A 21319-nucleotide genomic window follows, 5' to 3' on the forward strand; every position below is an offset into this window, starting at 1 on the left:
GGACTCTGACCACTTCTTTGTCCAAATCTAGGAGATTATTCTAGAAAATTAGAACATCTTTTCTGCCAAATACTAATGCACCTTAAATGTCATTCTTACCTAGCTGTAGGAAGAATATGTTTCATCTAATGAAGGATGAGGCTAAGTGCTAATGTCTGTTTATTCTTAGAGACTAAGTTATCTGCATTAGAATTTGTCTTTTGTTTGGTTTGTTTACACAGTGTTTTCAGACCTGGTTTCCTAAAGGTTAGGGAGGAGAGTTACTGAGGCTTTGAGCATAAATCTCAGCTGCTCTCTGTGCTGGGCTTTACCAGCTCTGTGCACCTACTCTCAAGGATGCCTTTATTATCACTTCACCCATCTTTGCCTTGCAATTTCCTGGTGCAAACTGGAAAAGAGGGAGCCAGAACTCACTGTGCCTGGAATTTACAATGCTTTCATCCTGCACTGGATATTAAAGGCAACTAGAAAAAAGTTGGTTTGGATTATCAAGTCCACATAAACAACAACTTATCAGATATCTGTATTGTAAAAGAATCACTTGTAGTACTGAGGAATATCACTAGAGACATATATTTCATGTGCTTTATGATTCATTGTTTTTCAGCTGTCAGTTTGAAACAAAACCTTAAGTATTTTGAATAATTTCTTCACCAAAGCTTCAAAAGCTTTGGGGAATTCTCTGGTTGGAAATTCCGATGCAGGTGTATATTATTTTTTGGGATAGTTAAATAGAATTCTCATACACTGGGTAAATAGAACCAGCTGATTGATGGCTAGAGGATCCCCTGCAATTCTATCTGAGCACCTCGCAGTGTTTTCTTAATTATCTCACCACTCATTAGAAAATCAAGGTTTTTCTTCTGTATCACTTAAGGCTGCTGCTATGTGGTGTAGGGAAACATGTCCATGGTTGCTCAAGATGTCTGGATCAGAAACCCCAGTGTCAGTCACTTATGTTCCTGATTATTCCCCTAATCAAGTTTTCCTAACAGGGAAATACAAAATTTCCGGAGTATGTCCTCCCTTCTGTTCCATGGCTTGACACAACCCTCACATTATCCAACTGTCACCCCTGCATATCAGTGTGTGACTGCTTGTGGATCCTGCTCCTGCACTTTCAGCCACTCTTGTACCCTGCACAGCCTTCCACTGCCAAGAAATGCTTGTGCCTTCAGCAGCTTTGCACCCTCCTCCCAAAGATCCTCAGTGCAGCATCGTGGGGACATGCAGAGTTAAATAACCAGTTCTGTGTTTTCCTGGGAGCCAGATTTGCTTAGAGTCACCAGGGCTGCCAGAGCTGGCTCCAAGCTCCCCTGGTCACTGACCCTCTTGCTTATGTAATATCACAAAGAGTCATCATTCCCACAGAAATGTGACTCTGAGGGTGTATTTTGATGTTCTGACTGTCCTGACCATCCTGAGCACCCCCTGGGCAAATTGCTGGTGCCATGTGGCAGAGGCAGCTGCTGCTCTGTGGTTTCCCAACACTCAGAAAGGAGAAGTGGGGAAAGGGAAGAAAGAAGTGAAGGAAGGAGCAAATCAGCTGCTGCCAAACCCATGTGTTGAAGCATCCTGTGGCATAACTCACCTGGCTACTCCACCATGCACACTGCAGCAGGATTGTGTGATGAGAATGCTGCAGAGAAGAGGAGAGCACTGGTGGGCCAGAGGGGAGGGGAAGAGGAACAGGAAACTAGGAATGGAAATTAGGAGAGAGGCAAAATCAAGTGGAAATGTTTCATTGCTGTGATCCATGGTCTTATTCAGTCCTCCTCATAAAATCCCTATCCCAGTTTGAGAACTCTTTCTGCATTGGGGGATGAAAAGCAAGACTGGCACCATGAAGATAAGGACCAAGGCAGGCAGAGGCAACTGGGTTCTTGATAGTGAGTCACTGTTGTATGGGCAAGGCCAGCATTTTGTCTGGGGAAAGAATTTTTACTTCAGAGTAGGGGGGAAAGAAGAACTGGCTTTGTTGGTGGATCTTGAAAAACATGCAGAGCTAGGAAAAGAGTTAGAGAGACCAGCATTAATTGCTCCACACTTGGTTATGTTACTGCTAGAAATCTCTGTGGCACAATTAAAACAAAAGTGTTAGAGAGAGAGGTAGGGCCCAGGATGATGTGGCTAGTAATAAGACTTTTACTAATTGTTTGCTTCTGGCTTTTGGTTCTGGGCTTTTTTTGCTGGATCCCATAAAAGCTGCATGGTTGCTAGTTACAAATTCAGACAGTAAATTGTGGAAATACATGTGGGTCAATAGGCAATCTGCTGTCTCAGTCCTAACAGTAAATATATTCTGGATAGTTTATATTTGTATCTAAGATGATTGTAGGCTGTCTCTGTAGGATCCTGCAATCTCTTTATTTTTTTAATTCCTACTATCCTGGATTTAGAGTTCTCTCTTCAATGCTGTGCTTAACTTAGGCTTGTGACATTATTGACACCACCCACATTAAGAAATCCAGGGCCATTTGCTACTGCTTTCAGCCTTAGCTGGGCTTTGCATACCACCTTCTGCTTCAGCCAGTTCTAGCCCCACTTTTATAGCTCATTAAGCCCAACCCTGTCAGTGCTGGTTGTTTCAACACCAGTCTGCATCTTATCCATTTCAGGCATCTCTCTGGGTGCCTGCCCTCATCATAGAGCTCCAGGTATTGTAAAATTCAGTGATAAAGCAATCTTTTCATCTCTTGTTGTGCCCAACTCTAACTGTACCATAAGGTACAGCACAGCAAGCTTGTTTCTGCCAGAACTCAGCACTCATTCACCTTTTTTTTTGCTTAGTCTTCATCCTACTATAACTGTGCAGGTCTGGTAATGAAATCAGGTCTGTTCTGGACACAAACTCTAACCTCAAGGTGTGACTGTACCCTGATTATATTTAGAAGGAGGATGGCAGAGTTAGCAGAGCTATATGCTTTGAAGTATGCATTTTGTATCATTGTTTATGCTGCAAGCTACACAGAGACACTCTGCTATGATTATACCTTAACCCTGTGCCACGAAGGTGAAGGCAGTTCACTGCTGGATCCCACAAGCCCTGCAGTGCTAGCATGAAAGTTCAGTCTGATGAGTGAGAATCACTTAAGGAATGTTTTAAAATATAACATTTAAAAATCTTAGGTTAAAGAAAGGGCTTGGTAAAGTTTCTCATGAAGATGTGTGCTTGTACTAGGTCTTCTTAGAGTCACAGCCCTTCTAGGTACTGACAGGGGAAGTTTCCTTGTTGTGGGTAGATGCTGTAGGGCCATGATTAAATTATGGTTATTTTATATTGTCTAAAAGAAAGCTGAAGAATTGAGATTGTTACTGGATGTTGTGTCACTGTTCTTGTAGGAGGAATTGGGGTGGACAACAGCTTGAAGAGTTTTGTGACAGCTGTGAGTTACGTGGGCTTTGGGTTGGGTCTGGGCTTAGGTTTAGGATGGCTCCAACAGGGGCAGCTTTATAGTTAGATAGATAAAGCTGTTTGAGATAAATTGAAGACCAGAACCATTAACATTTAAAGAACAAATATGTGCTGTTTTTACTTCTGCTTTTCTGAGATGCAAGGAGTCTTTATTGAGGATTGGGATAAGGATTTTGGACAGCCAGAGCTAGATGTATTTCTGAATCATTCAAATTACTGCAAGGATGTGGTCTTTTGCTAGTCATGAGAAAAGTCTTCTGATTAGTTCTGGGGCAGGTATAAGTCACTGGGATAAGGAGCTTTATTCTCCCTTCATTTGCCTGTGGACAACAGCACATGCACTTCCTGTTTGTGACTTTTCTAAAAACTAGTCTGAGCGGGAACAGTTCAGGTTTGAAGGGTCTTCAGGTTCTAAGGAAACTGGGGTCTCTTTTTGAGCTATGTGATTCTGGTCCTGTTCATCTGGAATTTGGAAACGTTAATTATGGAATGGGAAAATGTCTAGAATGCAGTCCTCTGCTTAAATGCTTGATTTTGACTTTTAAAGAGTAAGTGTTACAGCAGAGCTGTATCTGTCTTTCCTGGTGCCTGCTTAAGCTGTGCTTATTTAGTTAGAAAACAGCTTAATTGCTCAGGGTGAAGAGTTAAAGTTTATTTTTGTGCTGCTCTGTTTTTAGCTGCAGATTGACATAACTGGCTAGTAGTGGAAGCCCCTTTGTATGAAACATCCCTTATCGTATTTGTCCCTCGAGCATATTCTGTGCCAAATTATCACTCCTAATAGGCTGGATGACTTTCTGGACAGAGGAAACATCTTGATAAGTTTGCTAAATATGTTATGTCAGAGAAAGTGCATCGCAGATATTTTATCGTCTGCATAAAGACACACTTGGTTCAGCTCTGAAGTGCCCAATTCCCTAAGCTCACCTGTTGAGCTGACTGTTATTCTCAGCATCTGATTATCCAACTGTGTGCACTTGGCTGCCATTTTTTTCAGGGACACTTACGCAGCGGCGTTTTGCAATGACGTCAATTCCTTTCCTGTCTGACCTAGAAGACTTCGGTGACTCAATGTTGGCTAAGCAGCCCTAAAGATTAAATCGAGGACACTAGCTTAATTACTTTAACAGTTCTTTTAAAGGATTTCCCAAGAATGAGAATCATGACAAATTGTAGCTCAGGGGATTTTAGTAATTCCTGAAACTGAAGCTAATGATGCAACCCAAGATATGCCCTGCGTTCCTGTTGATGTGTTGAGGATATTTAAAAGAATAAACAGCACTGGGAAGACTTTTGTGATACAAATCCTAAATGCATGAATTTGTGAAATAAATCCTACTAGCCCAGACCTTACCTAGGTAAGATTGTAGGATTTGGGCATAGTGGAGTGTTTGGAAAATATATACAGAACTTTTTCTTATGTCTAGTTATAGCAAATTAAGAAAATGAAAAATAATTGTCACTGTTAAATGTTCACACTTGTTATTTAAAATTATCTTCAGATCTTATTTTCATCTGCAGAACTCGGCCATGAAAATTCAAAGAATTTGTATTTGCAGTTGTTACTAAAATGAGTGCCTCTGCTTCTCCCCTTGCTAATAAGCACAAGCCAGATTCTGATTTTTGTTACTATTGCTTAAATGAGAAGTGAAGCCTGTGACTTTCACCTTAGCTCTCAAGTATTTACTTGTTAAAATTCTTTATTTTGCTTTTAAGAAATACTTTGCATTTATACTGAGCAGAAATACTGTGGGGTTTTTAGATTCTCACACTAAGACATTCTCTACTGGTGTCATCAAGAAATCAAGAAAAGAAAGAGTCAAAACTTTGTCTTATTTACAGTGAGGTATTTCCAAAATAGCTTTACTACAGTTGGTGAATTTACTCTATATTCATAATGGAGCAAATTTGAGAGCTTATTAGCAACTTATTTATCATTATGATTGGAAACTGTGATCTATCACAAGTTTGATGTTTGCTAATCCTGCATAGTTTCTCACTATTTGCAACTTGTTTCAGCTTGCAGCATCAGAACTGCAGGAGGAAGAGCATCTACTTTTGCAGATATGGAGAGAAAGGAGGCTGACTAAGTATGGAGGAATTCTGGGGACTTTTATGCAATGCTTGAGACTTGCTCATCATCTCAGAAAAACCTTCTCCTTCTGTAGTGAAGTTCTCCTAACTGCAACTGAATTGTTCTTCCCATAGAAGTGCTTTGGGGGAAAAGCTAAGGTAAGTTCCTTAAAATACTTTTCCAAAGGTAAATTAAGAGTGAGAATAATTAATGGTGATTAAAACATAGTGTTGCTGAAGGTAGTAAGTCCTCAAATCCAGGGAACTCAGAGTACAACAAACTGAAAAAGGATACCACAACCTTGAAGCTGAGGTAGCAAGATACTCATTCACAATCTGGGGGTGGAGGAGATATCTTTGAAAGATTTTTAGATTTCTGTGGTTGCTTTTAAAGTAAAACTTTTAAGATGTTTGGCCTTTTACTATTTATAGGTATTATCTCTGCTATTTAGAATATAGTTTCCTAAGACAGGGAGTGACAAACTGAAAGTAGGACACTGGATGGGAATGCCTTGCCATTAGCTGCATGGTGTGTCCATAAAAAGACAAAGGAAAACCAATAGTTTTGGACTCTTTTGCTAAATTTAGTCATTTGAAAGTATCTATTATTGAATTTATGATAACAAATCAGATACCCAAATTATTAACAATGGCTATAAAACCTAAATAGGTATGTTTTAGCTTGGCATCAACCTACCTCTCAAAAGGTCCTGTCTGAAGAAAAGGCATCTTTCACAATGTGTTAACTTGAAAAGTAGCCCCCAAAACTATAAAGAGAATGGCCTCTCCTCCCTTAGATGGGGTGCTCCGGTTTGACCAGGTATTTTAAGAATATACTCAGAAAACCCTAGAGTACTACAAAACCCAGCCTATTTACCTTTGATAAGAGTAACAAGAAATGCAAAGAGAATTGTTTGCTCTAGGGGAGAGGCAGGGCTGGATGATCTGAAGAGTTTTATGGCCAGCTGTGTGTACGGAGCATCCTGAATTCCACAGTAGCCCCATTTGACAAGGACAGAGATTTCTCCTTTCCCAGCAGTGACTGCCTAACTCCTGCTACCTGTAGCTTATTTCATTCACAGCAACCACATTCGGCTCCCTCAGTAACATTTTTAGGAAGTATATTATTAAAAGAAGGTGTTGATCCCATTAATTCCATTATGTCCAGGATTCTTGGATTTTTTATTGTTTGGGGGGGAAGGTTTGTAGTTAAATAACCTACTTTGAAATAAGTGACTATATTAGGGCCTGAAATAATTGCTAAGCTTGGGTTTAACCCGCTTATGTTCAAAGTGATGGTGGGGGTGGGATTTCAAAGATGCTGTCCTGAGACTCAAAGGAGTTGCCCTGGACTTGTGTGGGAACAGACGCAGAGGAAAAGAGCACTTTTGAATGGTTTGGTATCCCGGGAGCACACTAAAGTATAAAAACAAGCTCTGAGGAAATTGCTGTGTCCTGAAACGCAGGCATTATTTCAAAGCAAGTAACATGAAAGAGTCACAAGGAGATGGCTGAGTGCTAAGTCATGGAGGTAACATGCACATGTCATCCTGGGGGAAAACAAATTCTGTCAGAAAAGACCCTTGCCTTTCTTTCTGACTTGTCATAGAGATGTGAGATATAAACAAAGAGTAATCAAAAGGGACTTAAATCAGGAATAAACTGATATATGACTCTTCATGAAATATTCCTATCTTCACAGCTATTGTGCTCTTTATCTAATTTCCCTGGCTATCTGATCAGAGCTGTTTATTTCACTGTTGAATTATTGCTGAAGTCTGAGAGGGCGCTGCTTTAAACAATGGAGCTGGTCAACAGTGTTAGCAATTCATTTCCATAGTATCTGGTTCTGTTTGGGGCTGCAAAGGCTGGGTTTGCCCTTGGAGCTTTCTCTCATCCCAGAAAACTTTTGTGGATGTGACCAGAAGAGCATCAGAGTTTAGTGAAAGCAAGACATATGCATTAGGGGTTTTTTGTGTGATAAGTGCACTTGATGTTGCTTTAGAATATGTATTTGCTGCTGGTGGCTGTTAAATTTGAATTATAAGGCTACTTGGGTCCTGATATAGTTGAAGGTGTCCCTGCCCATGGCAAGGGGATTTGACAGGTTTTCTCCAAAGGTCCTTTCTAACCCAAACTGTGAATTCACTGTTCTGTGATTCTGTGAATAAAAAGGAGAAACTTCCAACATCAGAGTGCCTTATATGATAGTCTAGGCATTTTATTTAATGGTTGTCTCTTGGTTTTAGCAGCAAGGAGTTGGCAATAGGGAGTTCTTGTCTGAAGCATCCTTTGTTACTGAGTTGGCTTCCCAAACTCCTTCTCCAAAGCCTGTATTTACTTAAAGTTCTAAAGCAGCATTGCCATAGTGACTGGGGAAGGGAGGCGCAGATGGAGCTCCCCCTTCCTGACTTTGCAAAGATGTGACTAAGCAATGTCACTCTTGTATCATTTAAATTCTGGACTGACTGAGGGCTAGGAAGTTATTTAAAACATACCTGTGTTTTCACTGTATCTGTTTTTTTTTGCCTGGTTGCAAAGACTATTTTTAAAAAACCTGGCAGTTCTGGACAATATTTCTAGCAATAACTAGTTGGTTCCCCATCATTACCACTCTGAAACAATACAAGCACTACTAGCATGTGATCTGAGAATTTAATCTGCTGCAGATGAGGCACACAGCAGACAGCACCAGGGATTGTAGAATAACAGAATGGTTTGGGGAAGGGATCTCCAAGTTCCAACACACCTGCCATGGGGAGGGACACCTTGCACTAGGCCAGGACATTGTACAGGCTGTTCTCAGCGCTGATCTGCCAAGCCAGGAGATATTGTCAGCAGTTCTACAGCCTTCCAGTAAGTTTGAAACAAGCTATAACAAAGTAGAAGACTCTTGAAAGTGCCTCTGTGTATGTAGGCTATATAGTTCTGCTGTTTTAATATTTCATTTTATCAAAGGCAAGCCCACTGTGGTTTTCATGAGAGTTTTAAGTGCAGATAGGCCAAGGCAGTCACTAAACACCCAGTCACTGCATACAGTGGAGCAAGTGACAGCTGCTCAGGCCTCTGGAAGCACATTATGGGAATGCTGCTGGCCTCAGCTTACATTCCTGGACAGCAGAGCAGGCTGTTAATCTGCTGTCCCTGCTGAGGGGATGTATGCCACCAGCAGGGAGGTTTCCTCCAAAGGGAGCAGCAAACAAACTCCCAGAGAGGGGCCGAGCCGGCAAGCTCAGCTCCCTGCCTGCCGTGCCTGGGGAGACCCACTGGGACCTCGTTTGTTGTTTTATCTATGTGGATCTGACACCCCAGGTGGGCTGGGAGCTCCTGTTTCTCAGTTATTCTTAGGGATTTTGACACCTGCTGTAATTACCCCAGCGGTCATTTGCAGGGGGTCTAAATTCAGCATCCTTGTGCATTGTTCTAGAAGGCAGTTTCATCTGCTTCCCTGGACACATCCAGATTTAGTGAAAATAGAGGGAAATTTCCATTAATGCTATGAGGCTGCATCCTGGTTAAGCTTGGGCTGGTTTTTGCACCAATTCTTTCTGGAGGAAGCTATCAGTGATAATCAGTGCTGATCTGTAATCAACCTCACACACTACCTACTCTGTGCTGTGCTCCACATTTTCTAACTTTAGCCAAAAATAAGGTTTTAAATACTAACAATAAAGGGGGTATAAGTGGGTTTCCTTTGAAGATGAGGAGCTTTAAATTGGCTTATAATAGTTTAATTTCTTAATCTTCAAAGAAGTCAAAATTCCTGAATTTTGCATCAAGGATATTTCAGTGTGCTCATATTAAAACAAAACAGGTAGCTCCTTGCTCTTGTTTGTGTGGAAGCAGAGTTATTTCTACACACTGTGAGCTAAGAGAGATGGCACAGTACCTATAAAATGACATCTTTGGGAATTACCAAGTAATATCACTTGTTTTTCATCCTGAACATTATACAGTACAAATAGGAAATAAAGTATTATTATTGGCAGTGAGAGACGACAAGCCTTGGCTTTTTTGCTTGTACACAAATTGTTTCCATGTTTCATTAGCCTCTGGAGGTATTCTGCTTCTTTCCTCTCCTCTGGGAAAAAAAGAGGAACTTGAGCACAAAGTGTAACCCCTTCCACACCATCCTCTGTCTGACTGCAGAAACCTTTGCAAAAATTTAAAGAACTATCATGATTTATTTGACTGTTGCTTTACTTTATATTCATGGAGGATTTAGAAAAACATCAGACAGGATGGAGATAATTGCAAGTGAATAATTACAAAGAATAGAAGGAGATAGATGGGTAATTACAAAGCTTCTCTTAGGGACAATATTGCTTGTCATTAAATTTGATGGACTGATTTTCTTTAGCATAAACAGGCAAACCTGCCTTCCCAAACACTTAACATTACTTCCTAAGAAACATACATTTTGTTTAGGCATAATTAACTCATCCTGAAAAGAATAAACATCTGGTTGGAATAAAATCTTTGGTCAAATTACTAAGAGTTACATGTGGGTTACAGAAAGTCAACCACACAAAATTTTCATTCTCCCTGATTGAGAAACAGGGAAAAAATTAACTTGATTGTTATTTTGATTTCAGAGGAGTGTGTTTCTTTTTTTCAGTAATACTATTTGTTTTGTGATGATTCCTAAGATGGGCTGACCCCAGGTTCTTACATCTGAGCATTCAAAAACATTTGAGGAATCTGAACCAGGTGTAGATCAGTATTTTAAGTCTGGCTCCTTTGGACTGAAACCAAACCCAATTTACTTTCAAGACGTTTCAGCCTCAGTGAGTACAACGTAACAGCAAAGAAATATATCACTTCCAAGGTGCTTGAGTTTATGCTCGTGCTTTATACTTGTGGTTCAATCAATTCTCTGTTCTCTGCCTCTGAAACTGATAAAAATTCTGCCCTAGGAAATACAGGGAGTACCTGCTCCAGGGCAAGATTTGCTTGGATTGCTTGGCCTCAGTATTTAATCCATGCTCCTCACTGCATCCCTGCTTGTTTTCCCATACAGTCTCACTAGGGCACAGGGCATTGGGGTTGCTGAGCCATGCTGCTGCCCCCCAAGGGACTGGGGGCTGCCTTGGACTCCTGTGGGACACCCCACATTTGAGGCCTCACAAGGCATACATAAAACAGACTCAGTGTGGATCAGCACCAGGAGTAGGTCACTTCAACAGTAGTGTCCTAAAGCAAGAAGACTTTCACACTGTCTTGGTGGCAGAATCCTTGTGGTGGATGTCCTCATTCACATGAATGTCCAGTCCTTGTAAATCCTGGTAATAGGAAAAGAAAGCATCCTAGTAATGTCATTTACAATAATAACCAAAACAGAAGTTTAAAAAAACCCACAACAAGATAAAAATATGCCATAGGGCAAGTCTGTTGCCACGCTGCCGCTGCTGATGGAGTTTCCATGACATTCCCTGGGCAGTGCTGACTTGTGAATAACGCACACATCCCCAGAGCCTGGCAACCCCACTGCAGGGCATGTGTATGTGCGTGCACCGCCCCACACCACTGCAGTCTGTGCACAGAGATAATTTTTTCCCCCTTCAGGGTCGCAAAGAGCAACTGTACAAAAGACTTTCTTTAATAGAATATGTTCTTATCTTTCGTGAAACATGGACCCACCCGACACTTGGACTGGTCTGTGGGCCCCACCCTTGCCCTTTTGTTTGGAGCCTGGGATCATACGATGAACTGGGTTAGTACGTTGCTGTTTACGTTCTTCAAACCTCATCTGGCTTGTTTTACAAGAATATATCACACTGCTCCCCACTTACTTGTGCTGTAGAAGGAGGATTAGTGGGTAGCAGGGAATGGGGTCCAGAAAGTGGAAGGAGGATGTGACACATCTGTCATGAACTGCCAGTGTTTCCAGGCTTGGAGTTGGTGACAGCACAGTGTTGGCATTTTAAAAATTAAAAGGCTGGAGCCTGACCTTACAGTTGTAAAAATCAGGATTAATTGTGCTGAAATCAGTGTCTCCTCAGAAGTGCTAAAATCATGTACATGAAATCAGACTCTGGCCTTTGAACTCTCAGGTTTTCAAAGAGTCTTTCAAAGAGTGCTAGAATCAGATGTTTTATGACATTTCAGCAGGGACCTGGAGCAGGCAAAGTGTGTGTCCTTGGCCTGTTTCTTATGCTTCTTACTTTGATCCATTCAATTCACCAGGCAGTGCCCAGTTCACAGTGGTGTTGCTTGTGGCATTTCTGGAGGCCAAGGCCTGGCACTGAAGCTCTAACACAGACTCTGGATGTTGTGCTATTGATCACGTTCTGGTATTTACCACTAAGCACTTTTCCCACAGGACAATGGACTGCTAAATCACTGCAGTCAGACTTGGTTCCAGACACACGGGGGCTGATGCAGGGCCTCTGTGGAGCCAGCTGTCACAGAGGAAGACCTGGGAGGAACCTTGTCTCCAGAGATACAACCTCGTCTGTCACAGAGGACAAATCAGCCAACCCTACCACCCTGATGGAGAAGGGCTTTGTGTTTTGGCTCAGAGAACAGAGGAAGGCAGTGGGGTAAGGGGTGGCCACCTCACCCTCTGTCCTCTTGGGTGAAGTGGAGTGAGGAAGGTAAAGCTTTTGCCCAGCTCTGGGAGGATTACCCCTGACATTGCTGTGTCACAGCACAGGAGGTATAGCAGGGGTCCACTGGACAAAGGGGTCCAGGTGTGGGACAGAAGGCGCTGGAAAGGAAGCTGTTAACTTAGCACTGACATTCACCTTGGGTTGATTTTGTCTGCTGGTTTGTGAGTCTTTGCTGTGGTTGCCACCCAAATCATGTTTCAAACAACATCACAGCACAGTGTGTTTACTGGGATAACAGCTTGGCATGAAAACTCTCCTTAATTCCTCTCTTGCCACTCAGCTGTGACACTGACCATCACACAGCTTTCCCAGGGGTACATGGGATCCTGGGGCAAGAGGATGGCTTTCAGGAAGGTGGGACACCCGGAAACTATTGACCTGAATGCAGATCCATAAGCCCAATGGTGGTTGATGGGCAAAGTGTAATCTCAGCCTCTTCACTCCATGATACAGGACCAGAAAGCCTTGAACAGTTGTTTTGGAGCCAGGAATTTTATAGGTTCCTCTGGCATAAATGAAGAGTTGTGCTGTTGAAGGTGCTGTACTCAAACTTTAGAACTCAGAAGCACAGAGACTTCTGCTGCAGAATACTGGAGCTAGAGCCAAGGAGCCAAGAGAGCACTAGCGTCCCTGGTTCTAAATTAGTGTGTAGAAGGGGCTGGAGAGTTCCACTGGGTGCCTGCCTTGGGCTTGGTCAAAGCTTTTTGAAGTACATACAATGTACACAAAGGGTTTTACGCTCTACAAAATCCCCAGCCACTTCTGGCTCTGACAAAAAAAATGCTTTCTATTTTGTAGCCAGATACTGGGCAGCACCGCTGATACTAGATAGTCCTGCAAAATCCTATGTCCTAAACTTGATCAATTCCTATGTTTTGTCAAAATATCATATTGGTTTAGAAAGCAGCAAGATGAAGTACATTAAAAACAGACAACATTAAGACTTGCTTGCAAGGTGTCTGTTCCTATCACAAAAGGATTTGAAGAGTAAAATGAAATTATTTATCAGAGAGGTATAAAATTGTAAACAAAGTATTTCTTTGTCAGTCCTGTGCTTACCTGTTTCAGAGGGCATCCTTTCAACATTTGTTCCACACTTGATTTTGGTCTGGCAGGATAGCCATGTTAACAGTGTGCTTCCAGGTATTCATCTGGGTGGGGTGTAGAGCTGGACACTTTCCAAAATTCTGCTCAGTGTTCTATTAACACCCTGAAATCCAACTTGTGAGTGCTATAAAATGGGGGAAAATAAGGGCTGCAAGGGTGTGGAGAGAGAGAGAGAAACCCTCCCCCTACAGTGTCTGACTCTTTTAACCATAATAAAATTCCAAATGGGATTTCTGTATCTTGTGTAAACCCAGACTTCATATAATCTTCTGACTTGGAGTTTTCTGCAGCTCAGGTGACTAGGACTGATGCAAGAGGATGTATGCTTGCAGGGTAAAACTTTGTGAGTCTTCAGGCATAAGTAAGAAAAAAGATGATTAAACAAAAATAACTTTGAGAATATAGGGCCTGTCATACACATATCTTAATATATTTATTTCTTTATTTATTCCCTTTTGATTCTTTCATGTCACCATGCAGAAATCATCTACATCTGCCTATTATATTGGAGATACATCTCTTTCATCCTAGTACCTCTATTCTTAATATGTAAAAAGCACACTGTGACTGGAGCAGAAAGACAGGGATTTATTTTATTAAGGGCAAATTCCTGTGTGTATCTCCTTATTCACATTTTCCTTCTTGCAAGAAATGGCAAGGAGAAACAAGAAGCGTGCCAAAAATGAAACCATCCATCCATTTAGAAAAGAACCAGCAATTTTCAGAGTTGAAGAATCAAAAGCCAAGCTCTGCCTATTTAGTATCATGTGGACCAGTGGCACAGTTTCTGGAGATTGTTAGGGGAGCAGTGTGAAAAGAACCTCCCCACAAGCCTAGTTACCATCCCCTGCCAGAACAGATGTGCTTTAGAGGGGCAATAGTCACTGCTAACCTGGTTGACATGCTGGGGATTACACTGGATATCTGAAGCAGGAGCTCTATAACCTGAACTAAAAGTAGAAGACATTTACACTGTAACAAGTGTGTGCCCTTGGCTCTGTGCACATCAGCCTGTCTACAGGACCTGGTTTTTTGCAAAGTGCAGAAGTAGCTTCTTTTCCAGTGGAAGGAACTGGACTTGTTGGACTACCTGACAAGAAAAATGCACATTGAGTCACAGAGCAGAAGGGAGGATAATGTTAGCCAGTAAAACTCAGGGATTTTCTGTGAGGCAGATTGTGACTCCTCTGCTGTTAGTATGTTATAAATGCCCTCTCATTTAGGATCTGTCCAAATATTCTGAAGGGTAATTTGATTTTTAATAGCTTTACCACAAGCATTTCTTCCTTGCACAGGCAGGTTTATGTGCATCAAAGCACTCAGAGGAAGAAGCTCCAAACTTGCAACACAGATCTGTCTTACATAGAGGCTTGCTTCTGCAATTTCTTTTCTTATTCAGTTCTGCTCATGTTCTCATAATGCTGTGGGAAGTTGACATGGAATATATTTCAAAAAGAAAAAAAAAAAATAAGGAAGACTCAGTATTTTCATGAGTACAGCATTTGGTTATCTTCCATTTTGACACTGCAGCTCTTGTCTCACAGTGCTGGCATTTTTAGCTGTATTAACCCTGTCCTGCTACAATACCATGTACTGATTAAGTCTATCACTAATCACAGACTGAGTACTGGTTTATATTTTGTCACTAAAAACTTTGTGCACAAAGTGTAATTGTTCAGAAACTGCCTTGGAGGGAGCTTAGCAGTTTGGTCAGATGGAGATTGGTCTCATCCACCAGGAGCGTGAGCCAAAGATTGAATCTGGAGAAAGACTGGGGTGAGACTTCAGGGCAGCAGAGCTGGGTAAACACCAATTGCTTCTCAGGAAGCACCTTCTGGTGAGTTGCTCACAGCCATGGGTAAGTGATTGAAAATGAATGAGTTAACACATCCAGAGGAGTCACCAGCCTCAGCAGGAAGTTATTATCCTCCAGCTGAGGAACAGTAGCTCTGTGTGTTCTGCTCTATTGTGGCATTAAGGACAATGGGTTGGTTTAAATCATCTTAGAGCATGTTATTTTGATAACTTGCTTCTGCAGGAGCAAGCCCAGCTTTTGCACCATTTTTTTTCCAAGGAAATCTAGATTTTTATCAAGTCTTACCAGGCCTCTTTTGACATATCTCACTGATTATCATAGGAACTTTGGCTGGGTGGTCTCATTTGGAGGACTATACTCCAAGTATGAGGCTTTCAGATGCAGGGTATTTTGAATTAAGCTCACAGGCCTAGACAGAATTTTTTATTTGAATAGAAATTTTTATTCTTACATGACTCTAACATAAGTGATTTCATAATAAGCAAAAACATCGATGAAGAAATTCACTTGTCAATAGAATGCAAAAAATATCTTGAAAATGCCTTCTAGTGAGAAGCATACAAAACCAGTGATTTTGAATAGAGTTTTGTACAATTACCACTGACTGTAGCAATAACTGCTAACATTTGTAGTATGAATTATTTTTTCCCAATCTGAGGTTTTGTAGTTTGAAATATTTTTTTCTTCTTTTATTTTTTTCTTTTTTTCTTCTCTCTCAGATCAACTAGTTAATTTGCCTGTGGCAAATCATATCCCAATTCCTTTGCTCATTTATTGACTTATTCAATGACTAAACATTTTCTCTCTTCTAAACATGAATTATTGCCTTTCCAAAATGGCTTTCTAAAATGAATATATTCCAGGAGGCCTAACTATATAAACAAAACAGTCTTTTTCAGGGCTGCTCTACTCAATTAGCATCTGTAGGTATGAAGGGAAGAGAAACAATGTCCTTAAAGTGTAAAAACAGACATAAGACCACTAAATGAACCACATCCATCCATCCATCCATCCATCCATCCATCCATCCATCCATCCATCCATCCATCCATCTTCTGTTTGTGTTTTCCACAAAAAGAGAAGTTACAAACATCTCACACGCTGCAGAAGATGAAGGTTAGAAATCTCTTCTCTGTGGCTCCTACTGAGAATCATGGAATGAAGGTTCCATGCGAAAATTAAAAATAAAAGAGGCACTCTTCTGGGTAGAAATGAGATCTGGTTTGCATGCATAGATTTCTCTTCAGATAATGGGATCTCTTCTCCTGATTTTAAGAGAAAAAATAAGACAACATATTACATAGGTAAGCAGGTAACATTTTCAGGCTATATCTGTACAAATCATTGAGGCCAGTTATTACAGAGTGGAATTTTGTATTTGATCTTCCCATCTTAAAACGAAGAGATTAATTGTTGTGAAAGATTTTTGTAGAAATCATCATTTGGGAGCACCCACTTGCATGATGGGCCAGACATGATTTTACTAGTCTTTAAAAGATGGCAGAATGAGTCATATAACTCACATTGAAAGGAGAGGAGTGAACAATACTGTTCTTTTATTTTCCAGTAATTGAAATACAAGCAGTTCTATGTCTGTCTCAGTTACTGCCATACCCAGAGATTTCTACATTGCTGCCTTCTCCCTATTCTTGTGTGGCACTGAGTTTGACTAAAAGAGATGTGCTGACCTTTGGAAAGAACCCTTCTCCCACCCTGCCTTCAATCTTTCCCTTCCTTGCTGGGACGGTGCAGGGTGAGAGTGGCAGCAGCTCTCTCCAGTCTGCAGCTGGGGCAGCAGCACTGCTCCAGTATCAGTGCCATGCAAGTATTGTTATTTTTCCTGTCTTGTTTGTTGGGGTGCAGCTTTTGGTTTATTTTTCTTGCAGAAAGGCAGGAAAGCCAATCTGGAAAAATACTGCTCACATGTCATCAGTAATCACTCGGCCCTTGTGCCGGGCACTGGCTTGCTGACAGCTTCAAGAAGGAGAGTGGGTGAGACCCAGCTGCAGCCAACAAGAAGAAAGAGGGAAAAAGATCCTAATCTGCCATGGGCTTCACTTGCCCTCCCTTGTTTTCCCCTCCATCTTTTGCTCTCCTTAGGGAGTCACAGCTATTACTTCACACAATCAGCTCTCCCCATTCTTCACAGGACTGCCAGTCCCTGGTGGGTGCAGATTTCTGCCCAGCTTCTTCCACCCATTAAATGGAACATCTGAAGAAATCACTTAGCCTTGGGAGGGAAATGCCTTTTGGGAATAGTTTGATCTTGCTCCACCTCCAGGAAATAGATAAGTCATTTAATCTGTAGAGTTTGTGAGAGTAACAACAAGGCTCATGATTCTGCAGATAGTTTTCAACATCTATTTTTAAACTTGAGCAGTTTCTGAAATGACATGTGCATTGAGATATCTTAAAAACCATTTAGATCATTGCCTGGAAGGCATGAACTGTGTTCAATACCACAGCTCAATATGCCAACCTCAAGTAAGATATTGGATACAGAAACTAAGAATGCCTAATATTGCTTAGGTGGGAGATATGAGGGGGCAGAATGCGATGCACGGGGAGTCACCAGACAGGACTCTTCTCTCCCAGACAGCACTGGAGAAATTCTGAACAAAAGTTTGCAAAGCAATCACAAGATGTGTAAAAAGAGAGCCTGCTGTACAGGAGAGGCCTGCAAACTGGCCTTGTGCTATTGCCTCAGGTAATTGATGTCCCTTAACACAGCCAGCCTGTGAGATCTTCAAGATGTTCAATATCTTTTTTATTATGGTCACACTCACTCACAGTCAAGCCAGAACTCAAGTGTCTATAAGTAGTGTTGGTCAACTGCTGTATTTGCTGTGGTTCTTAAGTTGTTCTGCCACAGTGCTGAATTCTGCTTGCAAAATGTGAACATGTAGGTGCTGGAGTAAACTTGCAGAAATGTGGCAGAAACTAATGTCATACCCATGGTCTCAAAACTGTGACAGGGGCAGTAAAGCCAATACAGTCAGCACATCTAAGTAGTGAGTGCAGTCTGTAAGGCTGCAAGTTCTTCCTCTTCCCCTTCTCAAAAGATTTTACAGGAAATCTATCCCAGAAAGCTGTACAGTACACCAAGAGAAGAATCTTCACCCCAAATGCCCCTTATGAATGCAGGCTAAGACCTGGGAAAAATTTTTTATGCATCCTCCCCAGCAACCAAGCTGTGCCTTGGTTGGCACAGCTGTGAAAGCTGTACACTAATGTACTGCTGAATGGCTGTTCCCACCCTTTTCCTTCTCTTCACTCAAATCCTTCACTCCCACAGACTTGTGCACAGCAGAAATCTTCTCCCATACCTGAAGCCAATGACAACATCCTTACTGCCTATTACAGAGCATGTACTTAGAAAACAACTTGAAAAGTTTGCCAAGAACCTGATTTTAATGCACAGATTGCAGCTTCACTTCTTCAGTCAACTGGGTGACATCTTGTTGATTGGACTCCCTCTGCAAATACAGAGGCTATGTTCAAAGTGCCCTCTGAAATCTGTTACAGCAATACCATTTTTTTCTTTGTCAAAACTGAGATTTTTCCTGAAATTCATGGTTTATTGATGGAAGCTTTGTTGATGTTGTTATTGTTTTCAATTTGAAAAGGAGTCACTTCTGCTTTTAGGAAAAATCAAAATAATTCAGGTGATTTTTACAAGGAGAAAATCAGACAGCATCAGTTCATGGGTCCTCTTTTGTGACAGAAACAAGAGCATTCCATTTTCTTTGTGGTGTGTACTGAAAACTGAGCTCATGCTGAGAAACCTTTTTCTCTCTGGCTAAAGCAGCACCACATTTTGTAGCACTTGCCAGCACAGATTTAGAATGTATTGATTAGCCTAAAGATCAAGAATGTGATAGGGAGATACTCTTCACTCTGCGCAAGCTGTGTCAAAGTTCAGCAAAGAAGAGATCTGGGGAGCCAGGATGGTTAACCTGTGAATTAAGCCTGTGCAGACATAATCAATAAAGCTAAGAGTTAGGTGCTTCATTATTGATCAGCAGTGCTTTGGTTTAAGAATCCTGTATTAACCAGTGATAAATGTGCTGCACTGCTGGGTTTTTAAAATATACTTCAAAAAAAGGTACTTTTTGTGGGTTGGCAGATCTTCATGTGCTCTGTTTCAGCCATGTAGGAAAAATTGCAAGGCTGAGTGAATATTAACATGGTAAAGACTTTTAAGGCTTAAAGAAAAGAAGTTTGCAGCTGGTATTTAGTAGCAAGGGGGACTCAGCAAATCTCTGTTAGCCTTTAGGCAAGTGCTACAGCTGATAAAGTAGATCTGCTGCTATCAAACTGCTATCAGTATCATGTCAGTAGGTATCTGTCTCAGTATTTATAACCTGCTAACAGCAGGGAAGTGATGTGGTCTAATGACCTGAGGACAGGACTAGAAGCCAAGAGGAAGTGGGGAAAGGAAGCTGCACAGAAGAACAACTTCTCTGAACAGGATGTCTGGTCCTGCTGCAGCCCAAATTTTCTTGTATTTTTCTTTGGATTTCAGTACATCTTGGAGGGTCATTCTCCTGGTTCATTAGGCATGTTTGCAAACTACAAAATTGCATGACTGACCATGGTATTAGTTGGTGAGAACTGGTCCCTTCATCATGTCACCTGGAGTAATGCTAAGTGCCTCAACTTGGCAGAGCTCTGAGGTCACAAAGTCACTTCCATTGCAACTCTTCAAATCCTTAGTGTTTGAGATGTTTGGTGAATTAAAAATTAAAATTAAAATTTTTGAGAAATTTAATGAGACAACATTCAGGGTGTGTGTCAGGTAAAGGTGAAACTGGAGAAATAGATTATGAACGGTCATTCCTATCTGCAAGAACGAGCAGAGTGGAAGAAGGTGCGGATATGTTTGTGAGATAAGAATGAGAAAAAAGCATTATGTGAAGGAAAGATTGATATCACAATGAAAACATTTGCAGTGATGTTGTTAACAGATGTAGGAAGATGTGAATATTTTTTTTTATTGTTCTTTAATTTAAATTCCTTTTGTTTTCCTTACAGTGCCAGTAATGTCTTAGCCTTCCTTGTCCTTGTCCTGCATGGGATTCTCACAGAAGAGATGCTTTGTGCTGCATCTCACTTTTATGCTGCCATACCTGTGTTTGTTACACTCTGAATGTGTTTCTGGCACTTTACCAGACATGGGTGGAAAAAGGCATAGAAACCCTTTTTGGGGAATGAGGGTTAGGACAAGTTCTGGGGCTGGTAAGCATGGGCATGGAATATTCTTTGCTGCCATTTTTTGTGAGTTTGTAAACAAAATGTGGTTCCTAATTAAAGCAACCACTAAACCGTTTAACTTGCATAACTAGAAGTGACTCAATAGATTGGCCCAGGTCTCACTGACCCTGGCAGAGTGACAGGGCTGGCATTTTGTGTGGATGAAATGTTCAATAATTTCTCCAGAGCATTATGTGCAAATAGGCTTTTCTTTAACAGCAGGCATGCATGTCTTTTCCTTTCACCTTTCTGCTTATCAGTCAGCAGATCTTAGCCAGGCAATGTGAAAAATCATGATTTTCTCTCATCTTTTTGTTTTGTTTTGTATTCATCAGACATTAATACAAAAATATTATTGTATTTTTCTACAAGGAATGCAAACCTTGCTATATGCTACCTCTAATTCAGACGCCTAGGTGGAAACTGTTCCCTGTACATGCACTGTGAGCAGCTGAGATTTCTTTCATTATTATTTAAAGCATTTGGTGTTCCCTCCCTTTCAGAGGCAGGATTCTCAGTGGATCCATGACCTATGTGACATGTTTGAGAGGCAGGCAAAATGTGGAAACAAGTACACACCATGTTGCTGCTGAGCTTGGCAATCCATCTTTATCCTCTCTGTATTCTGGACTTTGGTAACAGAATGTGGAATTTGCATGGCATTTCCTTGCAAGCTCCTCAAAAACACACTGCAAACACTGAAATGAGTGCCTTTAGAAGAAATTCTGAGATCGGAGATCCCATGGAAGTTCTCCAAAACACTACATTTTCGTTAAGACCCACATTCCTTAGTCCTGTAACTGTGCTAGAACGAATAGGGAAGGGATGAATAAAAAGTCAGAAAGAAAAGGAGAGGACAGAAGCATGAGGGCAAGCTTTTACTTCACTAGTAAGAGAAGGTCAAAGATGGAAGATGAGAAGAGAGACTTCAATTAAGGAAAGTGAGGGACTACTTGTAATAGGAAGCATTTAAAGTTGTTTTGGTTTGTTCATTCATTGTGGTTTTATCTGTTATCTTTCAGATGTGAACTCTTAGGTTCTCTT

Source organism: Ammospiza caudacuta, chromosome 1 (assembly GCF_027887145.1).
Source record: "Ammospiza caudacuta isolate bAmmCau1 chromosome 1, bAmmCau1.pri, whole genome shotgun sequence".
In the NCBI taxonomy this organism is placed as follows: domain Eukaryota; kingdom Metazoa; phylum Chordata; class Aves; order Passeriformes; family Passerellidae; genus Ammospiza; species Ammospiza caudacuta.